General features: G+C 39.6%; 1 long non-coding RNA gene across 1 annotated transcript; it reads right to left on the minus strand.

Annotated features, from left to right (window-relative positions):
* Positions 1-9,960: 9,960 nt before the first annotated feature.
* On the minus strand, positions 9,961-22,381 carry LOC114146790 (uncharacterized). The gene is made up of 3 exons (XR_003595966.1): positions 22,371-22,381; positions 13,096-13,104; positions 9,961-10,028 (listed from the first exon to the last, which is right to left on the minus strand). It is a non-coding gene; the product is annotated as an uncharacterized LOC114146790 (long non-coding RNA).
* Positions 22,382-25,783: the final 3,402 nt, after the last annotated feature.

Genomic DNA, 25,783 nt, shown 5'->3' on the forward strand with positions numbered 1-25,783 from the left:
CGACAGCCACGTCGAGGACTCAAGGCCTCCAAATATGGGTTGCCACTACGCCACCATGGCACGCCCCCCAGCATCATCATACATTTTACTTCAAATATTTAAAGGCTAATCTGGAGAAGTTGTGCATTAACTTATTATGATTATAGCTTATGGAGTGTTGGTTCTTACTCTTCACCATTTAATATCCAAGCATTTCCAATTGTTGTATTTTCTTTCCTGGATGATGCACCAAAACTGTTGATTCGCTCTAAATATTTTAGCACTTATATTTAGTGCAAGGAACTCCTTTTATGAAGTAGCAACTAGTGACAAATATTGCCTATTTTCTTATGTTATTGTTCTAATTTTTCTCAGCAAATATGAAGTGCTGCTGTGGCACCTCCCATACCTCAAAGCAGAAGATGCTTTTAACCAACTCTGCAAACTGGGTTTTGCCACCAACACAGTTTTCCTTTCCATTCAATCTTCCATTAACATGACTGGATCTGTTTGGTAAAAACCTGCTGTTTTTACCAAACAGATCAGCAGTTTTAACTATAAGTTGGTTGGCCATAACGTGGCCATACTGTAACATAACCCCGTGGTTTCTGTTTTTCTTACTTTTTAATTTTTGGAGAAAATATGTGAATAATCAAATTTAACACTAATGAATGCTTGTAAATGATAACTGTGGGTAAAGAATTTCATGTTTTGAATGGATTAACTGAAATATATTTTCTTTCTTCTTATAATTCAATTGTTGACAGACATCCTGATTCATGTCCTATTGCTCCCCATAAATTGTGTTTTGAAGCATCAAGTGATTCTATGAGACAGGAGGATATAAAATGTTGTATGAGTCAGGCTCCAGCTGCTTTTTTGGCTCCTTTTACCTTGCAGGCAGTGGAGCTAACGGAAAAAGTGTCTCCTGATTAACTCCCAGAAAATGTTTTTTCTTGAGGCAATAACAACTATTCTCATTAGCACTGAGCAATTAAAGCCTCACAAGTTACTTAGAATGCTTTCCGTTCATGAAGATGTGAGGTTTATGATGCAGTGTTTTAAAGTAAAGCACAAAAAGGCTTAAAATGCACAAAAATATTCAGCTGATAACTTGGATAGTATATAGAAAACAGTAGGTGTTATTTTCAAGTGGGCATTTATCGTACCGTTTATCATTTATTGTATTAAATTTGTTAACATGATAATTTCCACATGATCAATTTTAAATGATATTTGAAATCCCCCTAAAATTGTCAGGATTGTTAATTTAAAAAAAAAGTCTACAGTTTTTTCATTGAGAGCATCAATAAATATCAATAAAGTTATAAATATGAATAAACTGTGAGCAGTTTAGTCATACAAATCACACTTCCTTATGAAACTATTGTCCAAAAAAAGCATATTACAGATTTTTTTCCAAGAGCAGTATTAGTGGCCCTATGTAAAAAAATAAGTAATAAATATTTCTTATTGTTACTTTTATTGTTATCACAAAAGTGCTATAAAATATTGTGATTAAACTTTATGTCCACCCTTACTATGAATAATGTTGAAAATAATGTTAAAATCATTACAATGAATTAATATACTTACTGTATTTCAAATGTTTTCTACCAGTAAGTTGAAGCTTTATTTACACCATGAGCTCAAAGTCAGGAAGCCCTCTGCCTGAGTCTTCAGTAAATTACTGAATATTTGGACTGAACTCATGTAGCTGAAAGATTCAGCACACCTCCATCACACTCTCATGGATTACTGCCAGATCAATAGAAGATGGCCGTCTATACAAGTAGTTCTTACACACTGTAATCTTCATCAGACTGAACCAAAGAGTTGTGTGTTTTATGTATTTGTTTCTCTCAACACTGTGAAAACGCCTCAGGAATTTCTCTATTTGTTTCAATGCTTTATGAAGCTTGCAGTAATAATGTTTGACGGTAACACAGTCTATTCGTTCAGTCGCCTGTTATGGGGACAAACAAATGCTCAATGTCAAAAACTCCCAGGAATTTTCATCATGGTGTGTCTCGCCCCATGAGGCTCGGCGAAATCCTTGGCTTGTGCAACGCTTCTGTCAGAGAGGCTCATGCTCTGATTGTGTGACCCTGCGTCCGGCGGGGACAGCTGATCGCCGCTTCATCCACTTTATCCTTGTGAGCTGCTCTCTCCCGGAGATATTGAGACACGGTCCGATAATTCTGCCATGACTCTGCTGGGCTGTCCGAGGCGGAACGAAAAAAATAAACCTTGGGTTTCTCTGAAGATCGACAGGTAACCGCCGGTGCCTCGCTAAGGTGTTCACAACCCAATAAGTTTACGTTGCGGCCACAAACCTCAGTGTGTTGCTTCAAAACATAACATCCCAATAAAATACAAGGTAGAGCATGAATTGCCAGGGTTTTAACAGGTTTTTGAAATTAAACTGAAAAGAATAGCATGTGTATATTTTCATCCCCGTTGACTTTGATCCCCCTAAATAAAAATTGAACTGTTTGAAAACAGTTCAAACAATCACATACTAAGTCACCAATGTATTGATTAGAGTCCCCCTGTGAGAGCATTCCACAGTGCTCTCTTAAAGGGACAGTACTATGTATTTTCCAGTAGAGCTGCAGAAAAAAAAATCAATTCTATGGAAAATCCTAATTCCTACTGCTGGGAATTCTGAATCGATTCAAAAGGCTCAAAGATTGACTCCAGTCTGTTTTGTTTTTTGTAACATTTGTTTTAATTAAAAGTTATGTTTGTTTACTTCTTTTTTCCTCTTGTCAGTCGCATAATTTAAATAAAATCTCTACATGGTCTGAGTGGAAAACTGGTTTCTAATCAAAAATCCTTTCTGAACTGAATTGTGATCCTAAAGATCGGAATAGGATTCACATCTCTATTTTCCAAGCACATACTCTTTAATTACTATGTTTTGTTCAGTTTTTATCAAAATGCTGAACATATCAAATACAACCTAAGGAAAATCTGACTTTGTAATTTAACGCCTTGAAATTGAGCCTCTGTGTCTTTAAGGAGCTTTGCTCTTTCTGGCACTTTGCCTTCAGGAAGTCGTGACAATACTCCTCTATCTGACGTTTCACTAAGAAGCTTGTAAAATGAACTCCGCATATGTGCAGTCCCACCAGGTGTTTGTTGATTGCTGCTGCTGCTAGTCTGAAGGAGCTGAGGGGGGGAGTTGTGTGTGAGGCATGTTTTCCATTCAAACTGTGTGTTCTACAACTTTGTGTTTTTTGTGTGTGTTTTTATGATGCAAAGCACTTTGTACTGTCTTGTTGCTGAAATGTACAAATTAACTTGATTGATTGATTTTGGGGCGGTGACCACACATCTCTGTAAAGAGAATGGTTGCCATGGGAGATCAAAGGATTTCTCAATTATGCATGAAAGAAGCAAAGCAACACTGCACGTATGAGAACAACTTTATAATATGATGTAAAGCTAAAAAAAGGTGATTTTACATAATAATGGCCCAGTCAAAGTATTGTTTCTTTAAAGTATTTGGTGGGTCTCTACTGAACAGTAGGTGCTACCACTGAACCATCTGTTGGAACCAGAGTTTACATATTTTAGTCCAAATGAGAATCCGTAGCAAGAGTTGGAAGTGGATTTTTTACAGAAGCTTTCTATCCAAACTCGGCTCATTATTTAGCAAAAATAATTGGCAAAGATTCAGTCACCAGATGTGTAGCTGGGAGAGACGCACTCTAAGGCTCTACATCTACAAACGGTATTCTCACTGGGCAGAATAGAATTGTGCACCACAATTTGAAAGTGTATATATTGCATTTTATTTATGTAAAGTATAATATACTGTATCCACTGTCTTCCAACCTCAGAGTACTGCACTGGTTTGTGTTGACCTATTTAAATGACAATAAAATACACTGAGGATTTTGTTGTGACAAAATGGGGAAAACTCAAAAGTTTTTGACTGAATCTCCTCTTGAAAAGGGGAAAAAAAAAATCAGCCTTTGAGTCTCATTATAAAAGTGTAGACGAGCAACAAAAGACTTTAACAATCAAGTCTGTGTTAGTGAAAGACTACACTGGAGCACATCTACAGCAATGAGGTTTCACAAGCTTACCTTTGATCCTAATATTCATCTAATTCAATCATTTTAATGAGAAACCCAAAAAATGAGCGCAGGGAAAAATGTGAGAGCGCACTCTGGGCCGAAGACTTCCTGTTGCTTTTTGCTTATTATTCAACCAGAACCATTAAGGACAATTTTTGATGTGAATCACCTGACGAAGTTGCCAGGGGAGTTAAAATAAAACCAGCATGATATCACATCAGTTGCTACTAGCAACCAGACAGATGAATTAGTCCAGTCTTAAAAAATTAAAGTTAGGACTGCAGGTGGGAGAGAATGAAGATGTTTCTCACATATGAACAGACGTGCAGTAAATTCCATTACATGACCTCATGTTTCTTAATGTGTCTTTTAAAAGGACCTTCCTTCATATGATGGGGGTTCAAAGCTCAGTTTGGGACTTTCTCTGTCTGCTCCTCATAAGCTACATTCACACATCAGGTGAATGCGACTCAAAGCCATTTCTTTTTGCCCATATTTAACAAATATCCAACTTTTTCACCACAGTCTGAACCGCCCAGTTCAGATCTTTTCACCCAAAAAATAAATCCAACCTGTGCCACTTCCTGTGCCATAAATGGAACAAAGTCGCATACGTATCCGATTGTTAAAGCATTTCAAAGCTGTCTGAACAGTCATGTCGCATTTTATCTGACTTTAAAGACATTGTCGTGAGATGTTCAGCAAGTCATCTCCACCATGTCTAGATAGATATATTCATAGAGAAGGATAGGCACATGGACTTCATGTACAAATATAGATTAGAGCTTACACAGTTTGTAATTTGAAAAAAGGACAGATGAGATAAAAAGAAATGTTTTGAAAAATGATATTTGAACTTCTTGTCACTGCATTACTAAACAGTATGGAAATGATTAAAACATATTTAGAAACTTTTAAAACAACTATATGCCTCAATTATGTTCAAAGTTGAGATATAAGCTTCTATTTCATGTTCCTTTGTATTTTGTATTTGTAGAATTTGACTCCATAAAAGTTATCACCTGACCAGTTTCACTGCACCTCACTGTTAACTTACATTAGCGGGTTCAAAAGTTCAAATATAAAAACCTAAAACAAAAACAGACTGAGTGTCAAAGTTTATACAAAGACTGGGAGAATGAGTGAGGAATAAACAACTAGCTTTGCTCTGAACATGATGTCAGGTTCTTTTCTCCTAATCAAAAGACCATTGGTAGAGGTGAGTCTGATACCGTGTCATACATCTTTAAACAGAGACGGTGGATATAGACATAAAAAATGCAGTGTTGCCTTATAATTGGGTAAATAATGATATGTCCGCGAGGCAGTTTGAGAGAGCATAAGACTGGCTGCCAGCAAATAAATAGTGATTTTAGCTACTGGCTTAACGTTAAATTTTGATTCGTTTTTTTTTTATGATGCAGCTAAGCAGACTCAATGTCCCTCTACACTCTGCTTTTTATTTCACTATGCAATATTATTTATCATACAGTCAAATTTAAGATTTTCTTCTACTAATAATAAAATAAAAGATTTTCCATCTGTCTGTTTGTCCATCCATCCATTGATCTATCTGATTTTTTAAAAAACAATATTAAATTGACTTGAATCAGCAAAAACATGCATGATTAAACTATCAAACCTAATACTTTAGAGATAGAAAATAACTTCAAAACAATTATTTTCTAGTTGTTTGGGTTTTGTTTGTTATTCCCTGAACTTGCAAGATTTCTCACACTAATTTGAAGTTATGTCACTGGTGTTCCAGCTGTTTGTTGTGTATAAAGATGGGTCTAAGTCAGTGATAAGAATCATGGATGGAAAAATTAACAGCAACAATGAACAAACAGAAAACAACAGGTTGTTTATATCTATGTTTGTTGCATGTCATGAAAATGTCTGGAATTAGCTTAATTGCTTAACCTTAGCAAAATGTCAGCATTCTACTTCCGGCCATTCTGTCGGTAGTAGAATATGGGTTATCTGTAGCCTTCTTACCATCACTTACAACAGTATATGAGCTATACTTAGCTAAAATCCTAAACTTAGCTAAAATTACGTCAATATTGCGTGGCTATCACTGAAAGAAGTTGACTCACTTCTTTCAGTATGCTAATGTTAGCATTCATATTGAAATTAGTTAGAATTAGTTAGAATCAGGCTTGGCGGCATGGCAGGCATTGCCCGCCTACAGAGTCAGCCTTCCTGGACTGGAAGCTGTTTGTTGTTTTTGCCTTAATGTGGCCAACTTTATATTATTCATATATCAAATTGATGCAATACTTCCCATAGCTGTACCTTCTGTCACTCTTTTCAGCAGTTAAAACTGTTTAATCCATTGTTAACACGTCGTAACCTGCTTTTCCGCCTTTAAACACAACATGAGCGCTAAGACGCTCGCGCTGGGTTTACACCTGTGCGAAGACTCGCTGCTGCTGCTGTACTGAGCTGCACAGGTGTGTTAGAATCAAACCAGCAAAACACAATAAACTTTGCACAGTTTTATCACCCAAACTAACCGACTGAGTTGAGTAAAGCTGTTGGATACAGATAATGTTATCTAAATGATGACTAGCTAATAACAATACAGCACCTTAAGTTTGTTAACAAGTAGCCTGTAGACTACTGATGTGTTCAAAAGTGGATAGTACTTGTAAAATTCACTTGAGTAACTCTTTTGGAAAAAAGTTACTTATAAGAGTAGTTTTACTGGACTGTACCTTTTTCTTTTACTTGAGTAATATTATTATTGCTACGTAGATTCATTTTGCCCCCCCTGTTAAACTCGTCTGGAGCCGGGACTGGTTAGAATGCAAAATTTAGCTTAAATGCTGTCATTAGCAATTTTGCGAGGTAATACAGTACTATGACTTTTCTTAGTTTCATAACCATCTGATTTTTAAGTTAAAATCAGAACAAATCACGCGTCAAGGTATTAATATGATTCTTCTGACTTGACCTAAAGCTTCTCATTCTGCTGCTGCAGAAATGATAGATAATAACAGTTTCATTTAGTTATATGAATCAGGGGTAAAACAGTGAGAGGATGTACTAGAAGTGAGTGTCACTATTTCACATACATGTTTTATGGACTCATGGCATTTATTTAAAGAGCTTCAGCAATACATAATTCAAAGATCCTGGTTAAATTTATAACTTAATCGCAGTTAGACAGATAGCTACTGAGATCAAACTTAAGCTGAAATTAGAGTAAACATGTTTTTTTGTTTTTTCATTTCATGTCATGTTCACGCTGTGATTCTGCCTCTCTTCCTTTCAAATCAGTTCCATTCAGCTGAGCCTGGCCTGATTACCTCTCTGCTCCCACCTGTGCCCTCCTCTAGCTAAACTCCCTCAATCTCTGCTTGTCCATCAGATTATCAAAGCTGTGTTAACAGAATTACAGCATTCTACAGTCACATCAATACAAAATAAGAATTCAATACTGTCCAGTATTGACAGTATTGTGTGACAATTGCATTCTCAAAGTCACATCACTTCTAAATAAATCTGAAGGGAAAAAAAGTCCAAATTAAATGGATTGTCACTGTTCTTATGAGCATAAGTTGGTATTGATAGTAAAATATAATCAGGAAAGTTGGACAAGAAGAGACAGTGATGCATTAGAGGAAATATGGAGCTGCAGAAAAGAGGATTTATACTTCTATACATGCAGCAAAGACCTGTCCAGGTACGCTATGGTGGGAAATAGAAAACCTGTCTGTTTAGGTTTTTATTATTTACAATGAGGAAAAGCTATCATGACACACACACACACCCACACACACACATGATGTCCTATTATCCTTCCCTCCAACACACAGAAGCTGTAGGTACAGATAAATGTACCAGCTTTTGCTTTAATCTATTCAAACAGTTAATCATGTTAGGCTATACTTTGTTAAAGTCTTATTTCAGACAAATATTGCAATATTAAATTTCAGGCTTAAGCAGCCCTCTGGGAAGAATGGCTCTGTAATTTCCACCCTGGCCTTCTAAATTTGTGTGGGCTGACTTAATTGGAGTTAAGTCTTATCAAAACCTTGTAGTATTCTTCGAGCCTAACTAGAGGTTGCTATGGCAACATGCCAGCAGGCAACAGAGGTTGCAGGAATAGGAAAAACATCCATGAAGCTGGAGACACGGGACAGACTTCTGAAACCTGTTAATGAGCTGGATTTTTTTTCTTCTTTGTTTGTAAACAATTTTAAAGCTGGCAGAACACAAACGTGTGTCTGTTATTCTTAGTTTTTTATGAATACAAAACTTACCAAATATACTCTTTAATAGCTGAATAACCACACGCTCAAACCCTTTTCAATTCAGGCTCCCTGAGAACTTTTTCTATGACTCCAAAGCAACTTGTTCAAACCAAACCTGCCACGTAAGCCAGGAAATATGAAGCAAAACTCACCAGATCATTTCTACCTCCAACACATGGTGCAGGGCTGCGAATTTCCTCTGGAGAACTTTGTTGAGCTTGCAGCGAAGAGCTGTGTTGGGGTTTTGTTTTTGTTTTTTTTCTCACTCAGAGGCTTGGATTTTACCAAACATCACGTTGCACTTTGTAGTTAGATCCTGCAGCTCATATCAGATCTGTAGGCAAACAACTCCACTGCAGAGCTTTGAAGAAATCTGAGCAAAAAGAGAGAAAAACTTTTTTCTCTGTGTTATTTTCCCCACAGTGAATTACCCAGAGCTGTGATGTAGCTTTAAATTAGTTTTGTATGAAAGTACAGTAAGTTTCTGTCCACTGCTAAATTATGGAGGATTTTCCATCACATCCTACACCTGGGATCTCATCACTTGCCTTCCCTAGTTTAGCTCATCTGCTCCCTTTGCTTCCATGTTCAAAAAATGTCGTGCAGAGAGATTGTGTCTCTTTTAACTGAAAAGCTGCTTTGGATACAACATTAACATCATTCTGAGTTAAAAATGTGGAAGTAAATCTAAGAAAATCTTCATGTGTATTTGAAAGCTAAATATGGTTTTTGTTTATAGGGGCAGTATTATGTATTTTCCCAGCACATAAGAATAGAGAATATACATTTAAAAACAAAAATATTGTCTGTATTGCATATTTCTTAAAAGAAATGTGCCTTCACAATTTAGCATCTTGAAACTGGGGCTCTGTCTCTTTAAGACGCGTGACAGAAGCTCAGATGGAGACTTTATTGAAATAGTTGGAGCTTTGTGAGAGCAAGTGTTTAGGCAGCCCAAAATGGTTGCCATGGGAGATTCAAGGGTTTCTCAAACATGCATTAAAGAATCAAAGCAACACTCTAGGTATGTTTTTCATGAGGAAATAATTAAATTACATCATTAGAACTTTACACCATTAGACCATGATGTTAAGCTCCATTTTAAGTCAATTTTTATATAACAACCCTCCTATTACAGCGCGATTTCTGCATAAATATTTACACCCCTTAAACGTCTCCACGTTATCTAGTTACACCTATAAACTAGATAGATTTATAGGTGCAACCTATAACCTATAACCTTTGGGGGTTGTCTGGTATTCTTGTGAAGTTAAACAAGTGCAAAACGGATTCCCAGCAGCATGATTCTGCCACCATCAACTGTGGACATGTTTTTTTTTACGGTGATTTAAAGTGTTTTTTTTCTATCACAGTGTTTTCCATAAATGTCAAATATTGGTTACATCTTACCAAAGCAACTTCTTATATGTGTTTACTGTTTTCCTTTCATGATTTGTGTCAAATTAAAGCTTTCCCTCAACAATGCTTCTTACTTGGAATTTTTAAATAAAGGAAACTCTGAGCAGCTGTATCAAGGGCGTAGGTTTGGTCTAAGTTTTGGTGGGACCTTACAACTTACTGACAAAAAAAATGACTTCTTGCACTTCAGGAAAAAGATCCAACACCTCACCTGGAGCCCTGAAGCTCCAGCCATCTCTCCATCGTTCTGCTCTGCCCCTTGCTTTGCTGTCTGAGCATCCTATGTGAAAAAGTATTACATAATTAACAGACCTATTCTACCTCACATTCAGTGCTGACCTTACTAAACACCGGACTTTACAACAAATGCGTTGCGTGATAGATATCTAACTTATGGGTCCCCTCACTGTACTTACAGCTGAGGTAGCGAAATAACTTCTAATGTCTGTCGTCCTTTTCTTTTTTGGGTGGCAACATGGTCTCGGAGACTCATAATAAATGTCAAACTCAGAAGGAGACGCGTTCACTGTCAGCACCATGGACCAAGCTTCCGTTCCGCGTGTGGCCAGCTGGCCGCCGCCTGTTGCAGCCAATCAAAGAACGTAGATCCACGTTCTTTGAGCCAATAGCGGCATGGGTCGTCATAGTTCATAACAGCGAATTTTAAAATGAATGCTACCACTGCGTAGTATATTGAAATATTAAACTAATCAATGTAGATTTTCGTTTATTTATTTTGTTTTTGTTAAAAAATACATGTTTTTTTTTTTTAATTAATATGGCAAAAATTGGTCGGGACTATTTTATATCCCTTGAATATTGGTCGTGACATGTCACGACCGTCCATACCCAAACCTACGCCCATGAGCTGTATTGATATTGATTAAATTACACACAGGTGGACTTACTTTACCAATTAAGTGACCTAAAGGTAATTTGTTGCTCTGAATTTTATTTGGGGGTTTACTGTAAAAAGATAAAATAAAATAAGTTGATGCATGTCACATTTTGGGGATTATTACATGTAAAAATAATTTTGAAAATCATCTATCATTTCCCTTCCACTCACATTACATAAATATTTCTGCAAGATGCTGCAGATGATCGAGTTAATAATTAGGCTTTGGCCTTGAATGTGGCTCCACTGTGTTAAAGCTGTGCTGTGCAGGCTGTTAGTGTGGGAACAATAGATGGCAGCCTTGGCTTCACTTTCCAGCTCACACATGAGCCTCAGTGCAGGCCTGAAGGGAGCAAACAGAGCTACACTGTTTCATAAATGTGACATATTTCAATGTGAAATATTTAAAAAGTGGTATACATTAATCTATTTTTTCACAATCACAAAAACATAATCTGTGAATTGATCTGTTATTTTTATTTGTATGCAAGATTTTCACTGGAGTTTTCATAAACTCTTCATGTTTGTTCACGCAGCATCATAAAATTGTGGGACGTACTGTAAAAAAAATCCCCTCTGTTCACTTACATGCAATGAGACTGAGAATATGAAAGCTGGAGGTAGGATGGACCAATAACAGGAGAGGCTGAAGAAATGAAATGGGAACCCTTCAGTGAAATATAGAAAGGTAAAGAAAGAACAAATGAACAAATGATGCTGGAAAAAAATGGCAGAGAAAAGATTACATGTATACAAATATTACATTTTTTTGTTCATTTGTTGGAAATGAAGATAAAAATGACAAAGAAGAAAACGGAATGATGGATTGAGAGACAAAACATAAAACGGGAGTTGCGGAGAGCTGGGAGTTGGAAATTAAAAACAGAAGAGCAGAAGTAATAACTGAGAGTAAATACAAGCTAAGAACAAATGTAATGGAGAGCGCGGGGAATGCAGTAAATATGAGGCGCAGGAAAGACAAAAAAAATCACAGAAGGAGATGAAAAGAAGAAAAGGAATAACTAAAGAGGAGGTGAACATGTAAAATTCATGCAAAACGTAAAAAAAATAAGCAGAACAAAGCAAATGAGATGCTTCAAAGAGACTGGGAGCAGGGCAAGGTCAAGGGTCAGATTCATGTGTAAATTCATAAAAAAACACACAATGTTTATGCAGACATGGGTCCTCTTAGTAAAACCCCATTAATTCTCAGTGCATTTTGCAAATCATAATGGACGTTTTTAGATTATGAAGCTGTGCATACGCTGGGTCCGTTCTGATACGGTAGGAGAAACCTGTACATTTTTTAAATTCATTTTTCCTAACCAATCATGTAAATTGTTTAAGATAATTCTTAGAAGGGTGTAGAGACCAATAATGTAACAACAGTCAGTAAAATAACTTAACAACTTTGCATTCTAATTTGAATATAAAATAATACAAAATCATGTATTTTTGCAGTTTTTGCACATTTCTTGCTCATCAAACACACAGCGGATGGAATACTCTTATTATTCATTATGTATGGTCCCTTTCATTAATAAGGAATTATAAGAGCCAATTAGTGAATTATTTGTTGTGGAAAAAAAAATCAGTTTTACAATATTGTTTATTTAATTAGATATGTTTAAATGAATGATTTCATGGATGCAGTGTTTAATTGATGTGAAGAGCGTTTTGTAGTTCAATCACTCAGTGGTGCTGGAATCGTGATTATGTTATGATCATGTAATGTAATGTAATGTAACAGGTTTATGACCTGCAGGAGTTACACAGGCCTTAACTTTTTAACAATTATTAAATTATCAGCTTTATTACATGTTTCCAAAGATTCTCTTCAAATGTGGATGGACAGTAAGGTTAAAAACGTCCAAAGTTCATTGGAGAGAAGAGTTTTCATAAGAATCTGGGAGGTAATTACTACCTGATCATTTTCACAGAACAGCCTTTTTTATGGACAATAATTACTGCAAAAACTAAACACACATTTTTAAATTGTGAATCATAAACTGTGAATATACAGTGAATATAAAGTTATGTTGACAATATGATATCCAGAAACGGCTTTTAGCATGGATTTGAGTAAGGTTTATTTTCTTTCCAATTGAACTCTCATTGTTTTAATGTAGGAGATGTGAACCAGTAATTCATCTGTTGTTTATGCACTCAAGAGTAAAGAAGGTGAAAAATGAATTGAGTATGAAGGGATTACATAGAAGTAAAGATAAAAAGCAACAAAACAAGAAAAAATGATGAAACATTCTAACAGCAGTTTTTATGTAGAGGTAAAAAGCTGAGAGAGAGAAAGGTTGTGGTTGTATAAAAATTAGTTGTGGAACATTTACAAGGACTTCTCCTTTCATTACTTTGTGCTTCTTCTTACCAACACTGGAGCACTTAGTTGTCTCCTTTAACATTTCATGTGGTTGAAGGATACAGAAAGCATGACCTTTGACCTCTGTAGGAGGCGCTAGCATGAGGTGGTTTTTCAGCCGTATCAAAATTGGTTTATTTCACCATATTGCAATGGAAACACTTTTTCTGCATCACATGAGTCACATGATCAACAACCGGATGCTGCCACTGCAGTAAACCACGACGAAGACGACAGGAAGTAGCTGGAGGACGATGGAGACGTTATTTTTAATGACTTATCACATGAACAAACTAATTCATGTGGGATTTTAGTAATATAGTTTTACATTATTTGTTGTATTATTATTGTTTTGTGTTTGGGAATGTGGCTTCCACTCAACCACACTCACAAACTTACACATTCAAACACCGACAGGCAGACCGGTAGGCAACCCGGGGTTAAGTGCCTTGCCCAGGGGTACATTGACAGGTGGTTTTGCAAGACTACTCCTCTCTCCAGTAAGCCATGACTGCCATACTGTGCTAGCATCTAATAGTTGGAGACTGAGTGACCCCAGGATGAAACTCTTCTGCAGTTCTCAGTGAGCTTTGGAGATTTTAGACCGTCTTTAAAGGAGAACTATTAAAGGAAAACTTCCTTTTTGCTTGTGTTTGTAATTCCATTTGGGTCTCAACTGCTTCTAAAAACAACCCAAGTGCTTAAAACAAAACCACCCAGCCTTTTTTTGGATATATGTTAAGTTGTTTTTGGTGTTAGCTAGCAACCCAGCCCAGCCTGTTGCCTAGCAACCCAAACAGAGTTCCAGCATCTTTGGTCAGCTGGTTTAGCTGCTGCTTGTGCTGTTTTGTTGTTGACAGGAACCACTGGCTGTGCAGGAGCCTCTACTAATGCCTTTCAAAGGTGTCTGGCTGTATAACTGTTTGCAGGGTAAATGTTGAGTTGGAGGCTCATTTAGATTTAAAGTGACAGAAGTCCTAAAACAGTTCATTCTGAAAGGAGCTGAAAAAAGGCAGAACTGAGCAGACTGAAATCTCATGATCTAAGAATGATTTTGCGCAAAAAAAATTAATGAAAATGTTTTGTATAGAACATGAATCTATTCTAACTTGTCAAAGAACTTGTTAAAATCAGATGCATAGAGTTTCTATGCATCTGATTGGAAAGAAAAATTTGAGTAAAAGGAAAGCTGAAGAAGAGAAAGAAGAGGTGATGCAGGAGAAACAACAGGAGGAGGAGTAGTAGTGACACCCAAAGGGAGGTGAAGCAGGAAACCCAGAGGACCATGGGAGGGAACAGCAGATGCCAGCTATACAACCGCGCGCCACTAATCTGTGTCTGTCATGCTCCACATATGAAACACCAAGCGATGACCGCTGTGATTCACTACTGCTGGCAACAAACCAGCCACTGGCAACTTTGTGTGAGGGTGTGTGTGTGTGTGTTTGACTTTCCATTCAGAGCAGAGAGTTCCTTTTAGCAGCAGATTTGCTCTGACGTGATTCACGATGACCTGCCTCCCGGCTGGCAACAAGGGACGCACACGCAGACACTTAGAACGCTTTGAGTCACCAGAATGAAATTCGATTTACACTTTGCATCTGAATTCAGCGGGAATGTGAAGCCGCTCGGGGTGACGCTGTGTGGCACACCAGCTCAACTGATAAGAAAATGAGGAAAAGTGTCTCAAACCCACACTTTTTTGTGTGTGTGTGAAACTCTGTCACCAGAGCGGTGCATGGGCGACTTTGGCCTTGTGCCTTCTGTGTGAGCATCGAAAGGTCTAACACAGTCACACACATGCACGCACACCCCCACAGGCCCAAACGCTGGAAGAAAGAGAGATAGAGAGAGGAAGAGAGAGAGGCACACACATCCGTCATTTTCTATCCATGTCCACAGCAATGGACCCCAAGCCACCCAGCCAAGTAGCCACTAATGGAGACTTGATTGACAGATGGGGACACACAAACCATAACTGTGACTCACCTTTTCAAAGCTTTATGTGTCCATGTGTGAGCATGGATAACCCCTTCTTTCTAATGGACTCAGTGGCTGCAGGTACAGATGAGAAAAGCGAAAGAACATCAGTGGAAAAATGTGACGACTCGCATAGCAACTGGATCCAAACTGGAGCGTGGAATAATCTGGTTGTGCATTAGAGTAAATTAAGTTGTCTGGCATTTTGTGTATCTTATTGTTCCTTTAATATTTCCTTAATTAGACCATTTATTCAGAAATAAAAGTATCTTATTAGCATTTTATGCAGAGGAGGAGAAAGTACTCCAACACCTTATCCAAGTAAAAGTACCAAGAGACAAAATGCACTAAATGAAAGTACTTGCTTTTAAAAATGCTTAAAGCATTGAAAGTTGAATGTCTTCCCTAAAGCAAATGGTCTTTATTGTGTTGTATGTATATTTATGTATGTATGTGTGCATATATATTGTATGTATATTTGCTTTGGTCTTTTTTGTTCAATCAGTAGTGTCCCGCAGGTAATGCTTGTTCTTATTGTGTTTGCCCTCACAGATTACTTGTGTGATTACTGGACTTGTGATTTTGTGCATCAGGATTTCAAATTCAATTTACTTCATATTTAAAAATACTTTATTGATCCCAAAGGAAAATTGAATTAAAGAATGAATTATACAATCTGGTATGACAGGCAGAGTTAAAAGCCACTATCTAAAATAAGAAAGATTAACCCTTTGATTATGCCTTTTTAAGTTTTTATAAAAATTTTTATTTTTAGTACTATGCATTTTCAGGCCCATAGTGCCATTTTATAGCACAATCAAGGAAATTTGTTATATTGTTTTTCTAAAAATGCTTCACAGAAAATATGGAAAGAAATCAGAAGGGAGGAAGAAATATGGCTTAAAAGAAATTTGACTTTTTAATGTAATGGCTTGAAATTGGGCCTCTGTCTCTTTAAAAAATCTCCTACTCTTTTTGAATCTCTGCCTTCAGAAAGTCATCACAACATTGTTCCTGTATTGACTCTTTAATAAAATTTTTATCAGTGTTTCACTGAGAAGTAACTTGCATAATGATCTCAGCTGATGTGTAGTTTCTCCAGGTTTTTGCTAATTGCTGCAGGCTAGTCTGACGGAGCTGAGTGAGGGAGTCTGGGGAAGAGCAGCTCTGTGAGGTGGCACCTCAGTAACTGGAAGAGGGAGCTGCACCTCGAAGGCGGGGCTAGATTCACCCCGATGTTTTCCGCAGCTGAACGGTTGGCATGGAGATTAAAGGATTTCCTAGACATGCATGAAAGAATCAAAGCAAAACTCCAGGTTTGCTTTTGATGAGAGAATAAATAAATCAAAACCAATGTGTTATTTTTACTGCAGTAAACACATTCAATTAAAAGTTGTCTGCCTGAAAAAAGGGACATCAGACACAACTGACAAGTAATAGGTACAAAAAATGTTGTGCCTGTTTTTCTGTTTTGTCATTGAATCCACAGTTAAAAAAAGTCCTGTATATTTAATCTTTCTAATGAGTCAAGAATACTTGGATTTACTAGTATTCAAATTTCAAAACGTGGACCTGAAAGTTGTTCTTTGAACAGATTAACTTGAATGGATTACTTTCAAACTACTAAACAGTTGAAAATATGCAATATGACATGGATGTAACATGCGATGCAATATTGTCAAAATGTATTGGAGTAGAAAGTACAGATTCTTAATCTAAGATATAACACAGTACCTGTACGTTGCTACATTCCACCACTGATTTTACATGGCAGACAGACTCAAAGTATCAATAAACTTGGTTAGTGCTAGTAAATAATACATTCCTAACTTTATCATTATCAAAACCCTGAAAGGTACAGTGTGTGTTTTTTTAGGAAGACCTTCTGCGTATGTTACTGGATGTATATTGAGAGACTAATATTTTCATCCATTGTGTTTTTTTTATTTTTAATTAACTTCATTTCATTCTTTAACTCTCGATGCTTCACTTTCGAATCACGCCCCAGACTCTCAGTAAGAGTTTGGAATTTGCTCAGTCTGTATCATGTTGCTGCTGCGCCTCCTTAATTCATTAATTCATTGCTCTCACCTGCCTCTGCTCCTGTTGGCTGCTGATTGCTCCCACCTGTGCTGCTGTCTATATAAACTCCTGCTCTCCACTCAGTCAGTGTGAGACGTTCTGCTGTTAATACTTAGTCCAGCTTTCAATCAGGCCATGTTTGTATTCCTGATCAATTGCCTGACCTGTTTTCTGCCTCCTGACCTTTGAATGCCACATGTCTGCTCTATGTACCAGAACCCTGATTACTTCCCTAGTTTGTTTTTGGATCTGCCCTGTTACCAATATGGTCTGTTTACCTGACGGCTGAGCTTTAGATTAGATCAGTGGTGCCCACACTGGGTCCTGGAGGGCTGGCATCTGTATGTTATCATTCTCTCTCTGGTGGTAGTAACAACCTCCTCTTCTTCTTCTTCTGTTGCGTTTTATGGCAGTTTACACACTTTGCGCATTACCGCCATCAACTGGACAGAGATGTAACTTCAGAAATTAATTTTTTACTATACATTTTCAAATAAAAAAAAATAAAAATTTACTAAATTATATGCACACTTATACACTCACACACATACATACTAAATCCTCTCAGCTAATTTTGTATCTTTTAAATATTTAATAAGGGCTTGAATTATGTCGTGATCGATGCTTCCCTATAAATTATCCATAGTTACTAAACTCCCCATTACCCTTTCCAGTTCTTTCCAAACAACCTCCTCAGCAGGTCAGTGTTCTTCTTAGGCCTCTAATGAGCCATCATTTGATCCAGGTGTGTTAAACCAGGGAGAGAACTAAAACATGCAGAATGCCGGCCCCCCAGGACCCACTTTGGGTGCCACTGGATTAGACCAAGCCATCACCCCCCCTTACACTATGGTGAGATCCAATCACTGGATTACTACATTACTGGTTTCCAGCATATATAGTGGTTTTACCTCTAGATGGTCCTGTGGGTGATATAGTCCCCGGTAAAAGAAAAGGATATTAACCAATCCTGTTACAACCACGAGGCTCCACTTTTTTTCTTTTGCTCTGGTTGCCTTTATTTGATAGCGGCCAGACAGGAAAAGTCAGCAAGCAGGCAGGCGTGTTGTTTCTGAATGGAGAAGTAGCAAAGCAGTCTGTAACTGTTTTTTCAGAGAAAAATATCAGCTGATATTGAACAGTGACACCTGTATGTGATAGAGTGGATAATAAATGCTATGGCTCCCACAGGAACCTCCAGCTGTCTCTTCCTGTGCTGCTCTACTACACCACAGAGTGAGCAGGAGTTCACTCTGAAGTCCTGAATTACTTCAGCCTTGGAGCGGAGGAGGAGCTCCCCTGTGTGTCTCACAATGAAGTCCTGGAGGTTCACCAGGAGCTGCGTCGAGGACTTACAGGCCTCCATTTATGGGTCACACGTGTCACCGCCATGCCCAGAGGCTCCACATTAATCAAGGTCCAAATCTCCAAAGAGGGTCACCAGGGAAACCACCTCTGTCAGGTAATCATCCTCTTTCTGATTACGCACTTCTTCCCGATTCGTCTGGCAGTTACTTACCAGTCCATCTCCTTTACAAAGTCTGATTAGAAACCCTGTTGCTGACCAACTTGCACATATTTGTCAATAAGAGCCGTTTAGCCTAGCCTGGGTTGTGGTTCTCCTTGTGGGCCCCCATCGTACAACACATGTTAGAATTTAGCTGAAAAAAACGAGGATTTTTCAGGAAACACTCTCTACTAAATACTACTCACTCCTTTCTGCAGCTTGTTAGTGGGGCAGTATCATATAACATTTTTTTGATCTGTACATAATTTTGTTGTTATTCCTTCATCAAAAACATACCTGGAGTTTTGCTCTGATTCCTTGATGCATTTTTTTTTAAATCTCTTATCTCCATGGCGACCATTCACTTGTGCAAAACGCCTGGGTGGACATAGCCCCGCCTTCCAGAATGAAGCTCCTCCCTCACAGACACGCCCTCCCCCACTCAGCTCCTTCAGACTAGATTCAGCCTGAATCTTTATGCTCACTAATAGGAAGACAAAGTTCATGTAAATAGCCATAAACTCATCAGGTTGCATGAAGGAAGTCACCAAAACAATGATTAAAATATTCAAGACAAATTTTAATCCACATAATCAAGGTTGTAGTGTTACAGCAAACACCTGGTCCTTACAGAAAAGCTTTGGTTCCCACTAGAACATTTGTTGTTCTTTCTCCTGAAGCTCATTTGGTCAAACTGCAATGATTTTACAGTCATAATCATTGTCAGGACTCATATTGCTTATTTTCTGTGGGAGCACTCAGGGGATTTTAACTTAAAGTCAAATATCCCATACTTGTGAAAGCCAATGGTAAAAGCAGTTTCTGTCAAAAACTGATTTACTGGGTTGCAGATGTTGCAGACCATTATATCTGCAGACCAAACCAGATGTTTACTCCTGCAATGAAAGCTTTCCTTCCAACTCCTCGCTGTGCTCTATTAAAACACTGCTGGCTCTGAATGCAAGTGACCCACCGAGCCACATAAATGCATCAAAATAGCAGCATCAGTAATAACACTGCAGCAGGCGAAACAAGAGCGAGATTGTTTTTGCCTCTGATTCCCATCCATCCATCCATCCATCCATCCATCTTCTTCCGCTTATCCGAGGTCGGGTCGCGGGGGTAGCAGCTTCAGAAGGGAGGCCCAGACTTCCCTCTCCCCAGCCACTTCTTCCAGCTCCTCCGGGGGAATCCCGAGGCGTTCCCAGGCCAGCCGAGAGACATAGTCCCTCCAGCGTGTCCTGGGTCTTCCCCGGGGCCTCCTCCCGGTGGGACGTGCCCGGAACACCTCACCAGGGAGGCGTCCAGGAGGCATCCTGACCAGATGCCCGAGCCACCTCAACTGGCTCCTCTCGATGTGAAGGAGCAGCGGCTCTACTCTGAGTCCCTCCCGGATGACTGAGCTTCTCACCCTATCTCTAAGGGAGAGCCCAGCCACCCTACGGAGAAAGCCCATTTCGGCCGCTTGTATCCGCAATCTCGTTCTTTCGGTCATGACCCAAAGCTCATGACCATAGATGAGGGTGGGAACGTAGATCGACCGGTAAATCGAGAGCTTCGCTTTTTGGCTCAGCTCTCTCTTCACCATGACGGACCGGTACAGCGCCCGCTTGACAGCAGACGCTGCGCCAATCCGCCTGTCGATCTTCCGCTCCCTTCTTCCCCCATTCGTGAACAAGATCCCGAGATACTTAAACTCCTCCACTTGGGGCAGGACACCCCCCCTGACCCGGAGAAGGCACTCTACCCTTTTCCGGCTCAAGACCATGGCCTCGGATTTGGAGGCACTGATCCCCATCCCGGCCGCTTCACACTCGGCTGCGAACCGATCCAGCGAGAGCTGCAGATCACGATCTGATGAAGCCAAAAGGACCACATCGTCTGCGAAAAGCAGAGATGAGATCCTGAGGCCACCAAATCGGATCCCCTCAACACCTTGGCTGCGCCTAGAAATTCTGTCCATGAAAGTGATGAACAGAATCGGTGACAAAGGGCAGCCCTGGCGGAGTCCAACTCTCACCGGAAACGAGCCCGACTTACTGCCGGCAATGCGGACCAGACTCTGACACCGGTCATACAGGGACCTGACAGCCCGTATCAAAGGGCCCGGTACCCCATACTCCCGGAGAACCCCCCACAGGGCTCCCCGAGGGACACGGTCGAACGCCTTCTCCAAGTCCACAAAACACATGTAGACTGGTTGGGCGAACTCCCATGCACCCTCCAGGACCCTGCCGAGGGTGTAGAGCTGGTCCAGTGTTCCACGACCAGGACGAAAACCACACTGCTCTTCCTGAATCCGAGGTTCGACTATCCGACGGACCCTCCTCTCCAGGACCCCTGAATAGACCTTGCCAGGGAGGCTTAAGAGTGTGACCCCTCTATAATTGGAGCACACCCTCCGGTCCCCCTTTTTGAACAGGGGGACCACCACCCCAGTCTGCCAATCCAGGGGAACTGTCCCCGATGTCCATGCGATATTGCAGAGTCGCGTCAACCAACACAACCCTACAACATCCAGAGCCTTAAGGAACTCCGGGCGGATCTCATCCACCCCCGGGGCCTTGCCACCGCGGAGCTTTTTAACCACCTCGGCGACCTCGCCCCCAGAGATTGGAGAGCCCAACCCAGAGTCCCCAGGCTCCGCTTCCTCAGTGGAAGGCATGTTGGTGCCTCTGATTCCCGTAACGGAGTATTTAGCAGCGTTGGGATTTTGATTTTAGCAAACGGCCAAATCCTGAGCCGACCTTTTCCCAAGCACAAAGATTTCCCCCTGACCAGCCCTGTCAAGTGACAGGCTGTCACCGGATTATGTATGATCCTAATTGGCATTAAGCGTTAAGGCCCGCATTACACACATTTCCCATTAGGCTGCAGAGGCAGCGCCGAGTACAGATGGACCTGCTGCCAGTCTTTGTAGGCTGCGACTCCTGCAGCCTCTGGCCACTTCCCTAATCAGTGAGCTCTCGGCAGGTGTTTCCTACCTCGATTTGACTTTAAAACGCACGCTGTCAGGGCGGTGAATGAATAAAAAACATGAATTTTAAGCACTTACGCTTGCTCCGTAATAAATGGAGGCATCACTGAGGTTCTCTTGGCCACAGGTTCAAATAAAAGTTGCAGAAAGCCTAAGCTATAGCAAGACTTTCTTTAGTTCATGTCTATCAGAGGCGATGGAAGAACAGCAGTCATCTTTTATTCACCAGGTCAGAGCAGATTTCTGATGTGAGAGTTGCACAAAGGTGGAGAGAGAAGAGTCTGCATCTCAAAGAAAGATGTTTTCAGGCTTCTGGTGAGAGTTCATTCTAAAGGGCCCAGGGCAAATGTACCGAAATCTGAGACAAACAAAAACAAACAAAATACCCAACAGTGTTTAAGGATGAAAACACAAAATGATTGGAGATGGTAGAATTTATCTGGCTGGAGCAGAGTATTCATTTTTTATTTTTACGTTCACATTACAACCATCAATTGTAACATACATTTGTGTTATAGACCAACACAGAAAAGCACATAGGTGTGAATTTGATGAGATAAGATGCATGTTTTTTTAACACTTTAAAAAATGAAAAACTTAAGTGTGGCATGTGTTTGTTTTGAGCCTCCCCAAGTCAGTACCTTGTAGAAACTTCTGTTCTGATTTCAGCTCCAACTCTGTTATGTCTCTACTAGATTTATCACACCTAAAAACTGTTTTATTTTGTTTTTTGACTCAAGTTCAGATTGGATGGTGTGTCTTTGACTAGGCAATTCTAGCATGTGAATATGCTTTGATATAAACGAGGAATGTAAAACTAAAAGGGGGCCAAAACAAAAAATTTGGACAACACTGGGAGCCAAAAGGATTCCTGTCTATTTATAAAACTCTTGTTCTTGTAGAAAGAACATAAAAACACAACAACATTTGTACCATTTTTCACACCTGGAATCCTTTCTAATGGCCAAACCATGGAATAGATTAGAAAGTAGTTTCAGATTATTTTCCCCTTTAAGGTACAGCTGGACAATCAAAATTAGATGTTTAAAATTAAATCTGTGGGTTGGATGTGTCCCACAGGGTTGACATGCAGCTCTACCTGCAACATTATAAGTGCACAAAACAGCGTTTTCATAGGTCCTTCCTTCCACTAAAGTCTATAACTATCACTGATCCCCACAAACTCTGGCTCCGTTTACATGGGCCCTCTTTCTGGGAACAGCCTGTATTTTTGGATGTTGATTCGGAAAAAGTTCCACGTTTAGGTAACACTGCAGACACCTTGAGTCAGCTGTAGTTGTTATGCCAGGCCATGAGATGGCGTTGTGACTTTAGCATGTTGTTGAATGCACATGTACTTTTGACCCTCACTGAGACGTGTGAACACAACAAAATGATTGAATCGATTCCAAAGCGAACCGTACAATTTGTATTTCCCTTTCTGGTGTGCCGCCGCCATCTTTAATTCTGTATCAACTGGATGATCAGCGGCGCCCTCTTCTGGATAGTGGCCAAACTACAACACTGAAAGAAGATTAATCAGATGTCAATTAAACACACTGGAACTCGTTTAAATTTAATAAACCATTAATAGACAATTATTCGTAAGTTGATTAATTTTTTGCATCTCTATTTGGCAGGTTTTTGGTCTGTGTTCGAAGCTTGGAATGTTCTTTTATAATACCTTGTGTCCTTTTTCTTCCTCTTGATATCTATGCTGTTTTTAGTATGTAGCATAAGTTCCACAAGCAGTACCTTTAACTAAAGGTGTGTGATGGGTATGACTTGTGCAAGGTCACCTAATTGTATTAATAATAAAGCATTGACCTGTAATGTTCCAATCAGTCATTGGCTTGTGTCTGAAGGCACGAGGAAGAGTTTATTTTTACTCCTTTTTGTGAGTATTCTTCTCCTGACAGATTTCTGTTTGATAAGGCCTCAGAGCGACCTAACCACCAGGGTCGCCTGCGCCCCGGTGTGATCTGACAAAAGTCCAGCCAGTAGCTACGGCTTCGAAGAGCAGCCTAATAACACATCCTCTTGTTTTGGCCTCACAGCTGCTGTTGTTTGTCTTGGCATGTAGCCGCCGGAGGTTGACGATGAAAGCCCAGCCGCGAGCTTTCCGGGGTGCCATAGTCACATTTTGTGCTTTTCTACGGATGCGTGATCGTTTTCAAGCTCAGACTTCAGCTAGTTTCTGGGCAGAAAGACTGGGAAGCAACGCAGAGACTCAAATTTAAGCAGCGATCATGCAAGTTGTGACCAAGAACTTTTTCTTTCTTGGCATTTATGCAAACTTCTCCTGAAAAATATTCTTTATACTAAACTTGCTGCAGTTTTTTTTTTTACATGCATTTCACTCAATCTCTCCTTCCTTTCAGCCTGTTCCTGCACTGTGCTTATGGTCACTCTGGTGTAAATGAAAGCATTGTTCCAGAAGGGGCAAGGCTGGCTTTGCAGAGAGGATTATCTGTCGGTGTTGAGCTGTGGGATTCAGTTTCTTCTGGCGCATGAGCCGGTCAGCGAGCTGAATCACTAAGCTTGTTATTATTGTTTTGGGAGAGGGAGTTCTTAGGAGAAGAAAGCAGAAGAAAGAAGGAACTGAGATGGGCAAACTGGGAAAGGGAAAAGAGGAAAAAAGCTAGGATAATACATAATAAACTAAAATTTGTTGAGGCACAGTTGCACTCTGGTTTTGTATGCATTTGTGATGTTTTCATGTAATTGGAAGAAAGGACAAGGATGAAGTAACAAAGGAGGGATAGAAAATCACTGCATCTGCAGAAACTGCTGTCAGACATGTTTTAATGTGGAGCAGGGAAAAATGCTGAAACACACGATTTCTAAGAGTGGAAAGAGAAACCTGAGGAAAATGCTCAGCGATCTCCTCAGATGGTCAAACTGTCAGTCACAGTGATGACTACATGACTCCTTGAAAGGATAAAACGTTATAGAGCTGATATATCTGATTTATAAATACTAAAAGATTCCAACTTGTTTACACTAGAACTACCAAAGATTCCCAAAATGGGAATCTTCGTCCAGGTACCAGAGAGGGGCCAGTTTGGCCCTCCAAGAGAGGGTGTGAAGAGGCGCCTTTGTTATGTAAATAAGGCCATTACTATCCTGTTCCAAGGACAATCAGCGTGAAAGTTGATGTAGTGAGTTTGGCTCTCCTCCCCCCTGCTCATCTACAGGGATGCTAATTGCTAATGCTTTTTCTGTGCAATCCTTTCTGTGGTATCGGCTGCTTCAACCCAAATGCAGTATATTTCAAGATATACTGCATTTGGGTTGAATGCAGTATATGTTAGATATACTGCATGTTATGTTAGATATCTGACATAGTGCCAAACTGGCGGCATGACCTTTCCTGTTTCATCCACAATTTTCACTCCACGCCGCTGTTGTTTATTTTTAAGCAGTAATGAGGCACAGTGGGGGAAGCTTAAACTGTTGCTGCACATGTTACTCAACAGGTTATTGCTAGGTAACCAAAGAGTGCGTGAGTTAGCTAATGCCACAAACCTTGCTAAGCTGGCCGTGAGACTTTGAACAGCTAAAGTCTTTCCTCTGCTTACATCCCCTAGAATGCTGCGTGGCTTTGGATTGGAGTTAAGTGAAATTATTGAATATTCTATCAAACATATCATCTATAAATATTGATCATGTGTCTATTACGACATATATTGTTAGTTGTCTAGCCCTAAGAGAATCTGTGGCAAGACTTGATATTCAGAGGTCCTCTTCATCCTATCCAGATGTCTTTTCTTGGTGGTTAAATTATCAGCTAATAAACTGTTCATGATCTACTACATACGTTTTGTTAGGTCAGTTGTTAACCTAACAAGCAACAACAACTGCACCATTTAATTGATTTTAAATGTGTACTATAGGCAGAAATGTCTGTCCACTAGCCTATATTAATTATTTAGTAATAAGCTGTTGTAGTGACTGGTGGATGGTTATGGTCTTTTCTATAATTTCTTCTCTGAAATTGCAATAGAGGACTGGGGTTTCACAGCACACTATGGTGAAAAGTCAATTTAATGATGTCGATGAAAGGATGTTAGCTGCCATCTTCCAGGTGTGTTCAGTTGGAATCAGAGAGTAATTAGCAGGAAAACTAAGAGTACTTGTTCCATGCAGGTCATCTACATCCTTTCAACAATTGTCAACGTCTAAGCCTATCACACTGCATGCATCCTCACCCCCGT

The sequence above is a fragment of the Xiphophorus couchianus genome, chromosome 1 (assembly GCF_001444195.1).
Source record: "Xiphophorus couchianus chromosome 1, X_couchianus-1.0, whole genome shotgun sequence".
Lineage (NCBI taxonomy): Eukaryota > Metazoa > Chordata > Actinopteri > Cyprinodontiformes > Poeciliidae > Xiphophorus > Xiphophorus couchianus.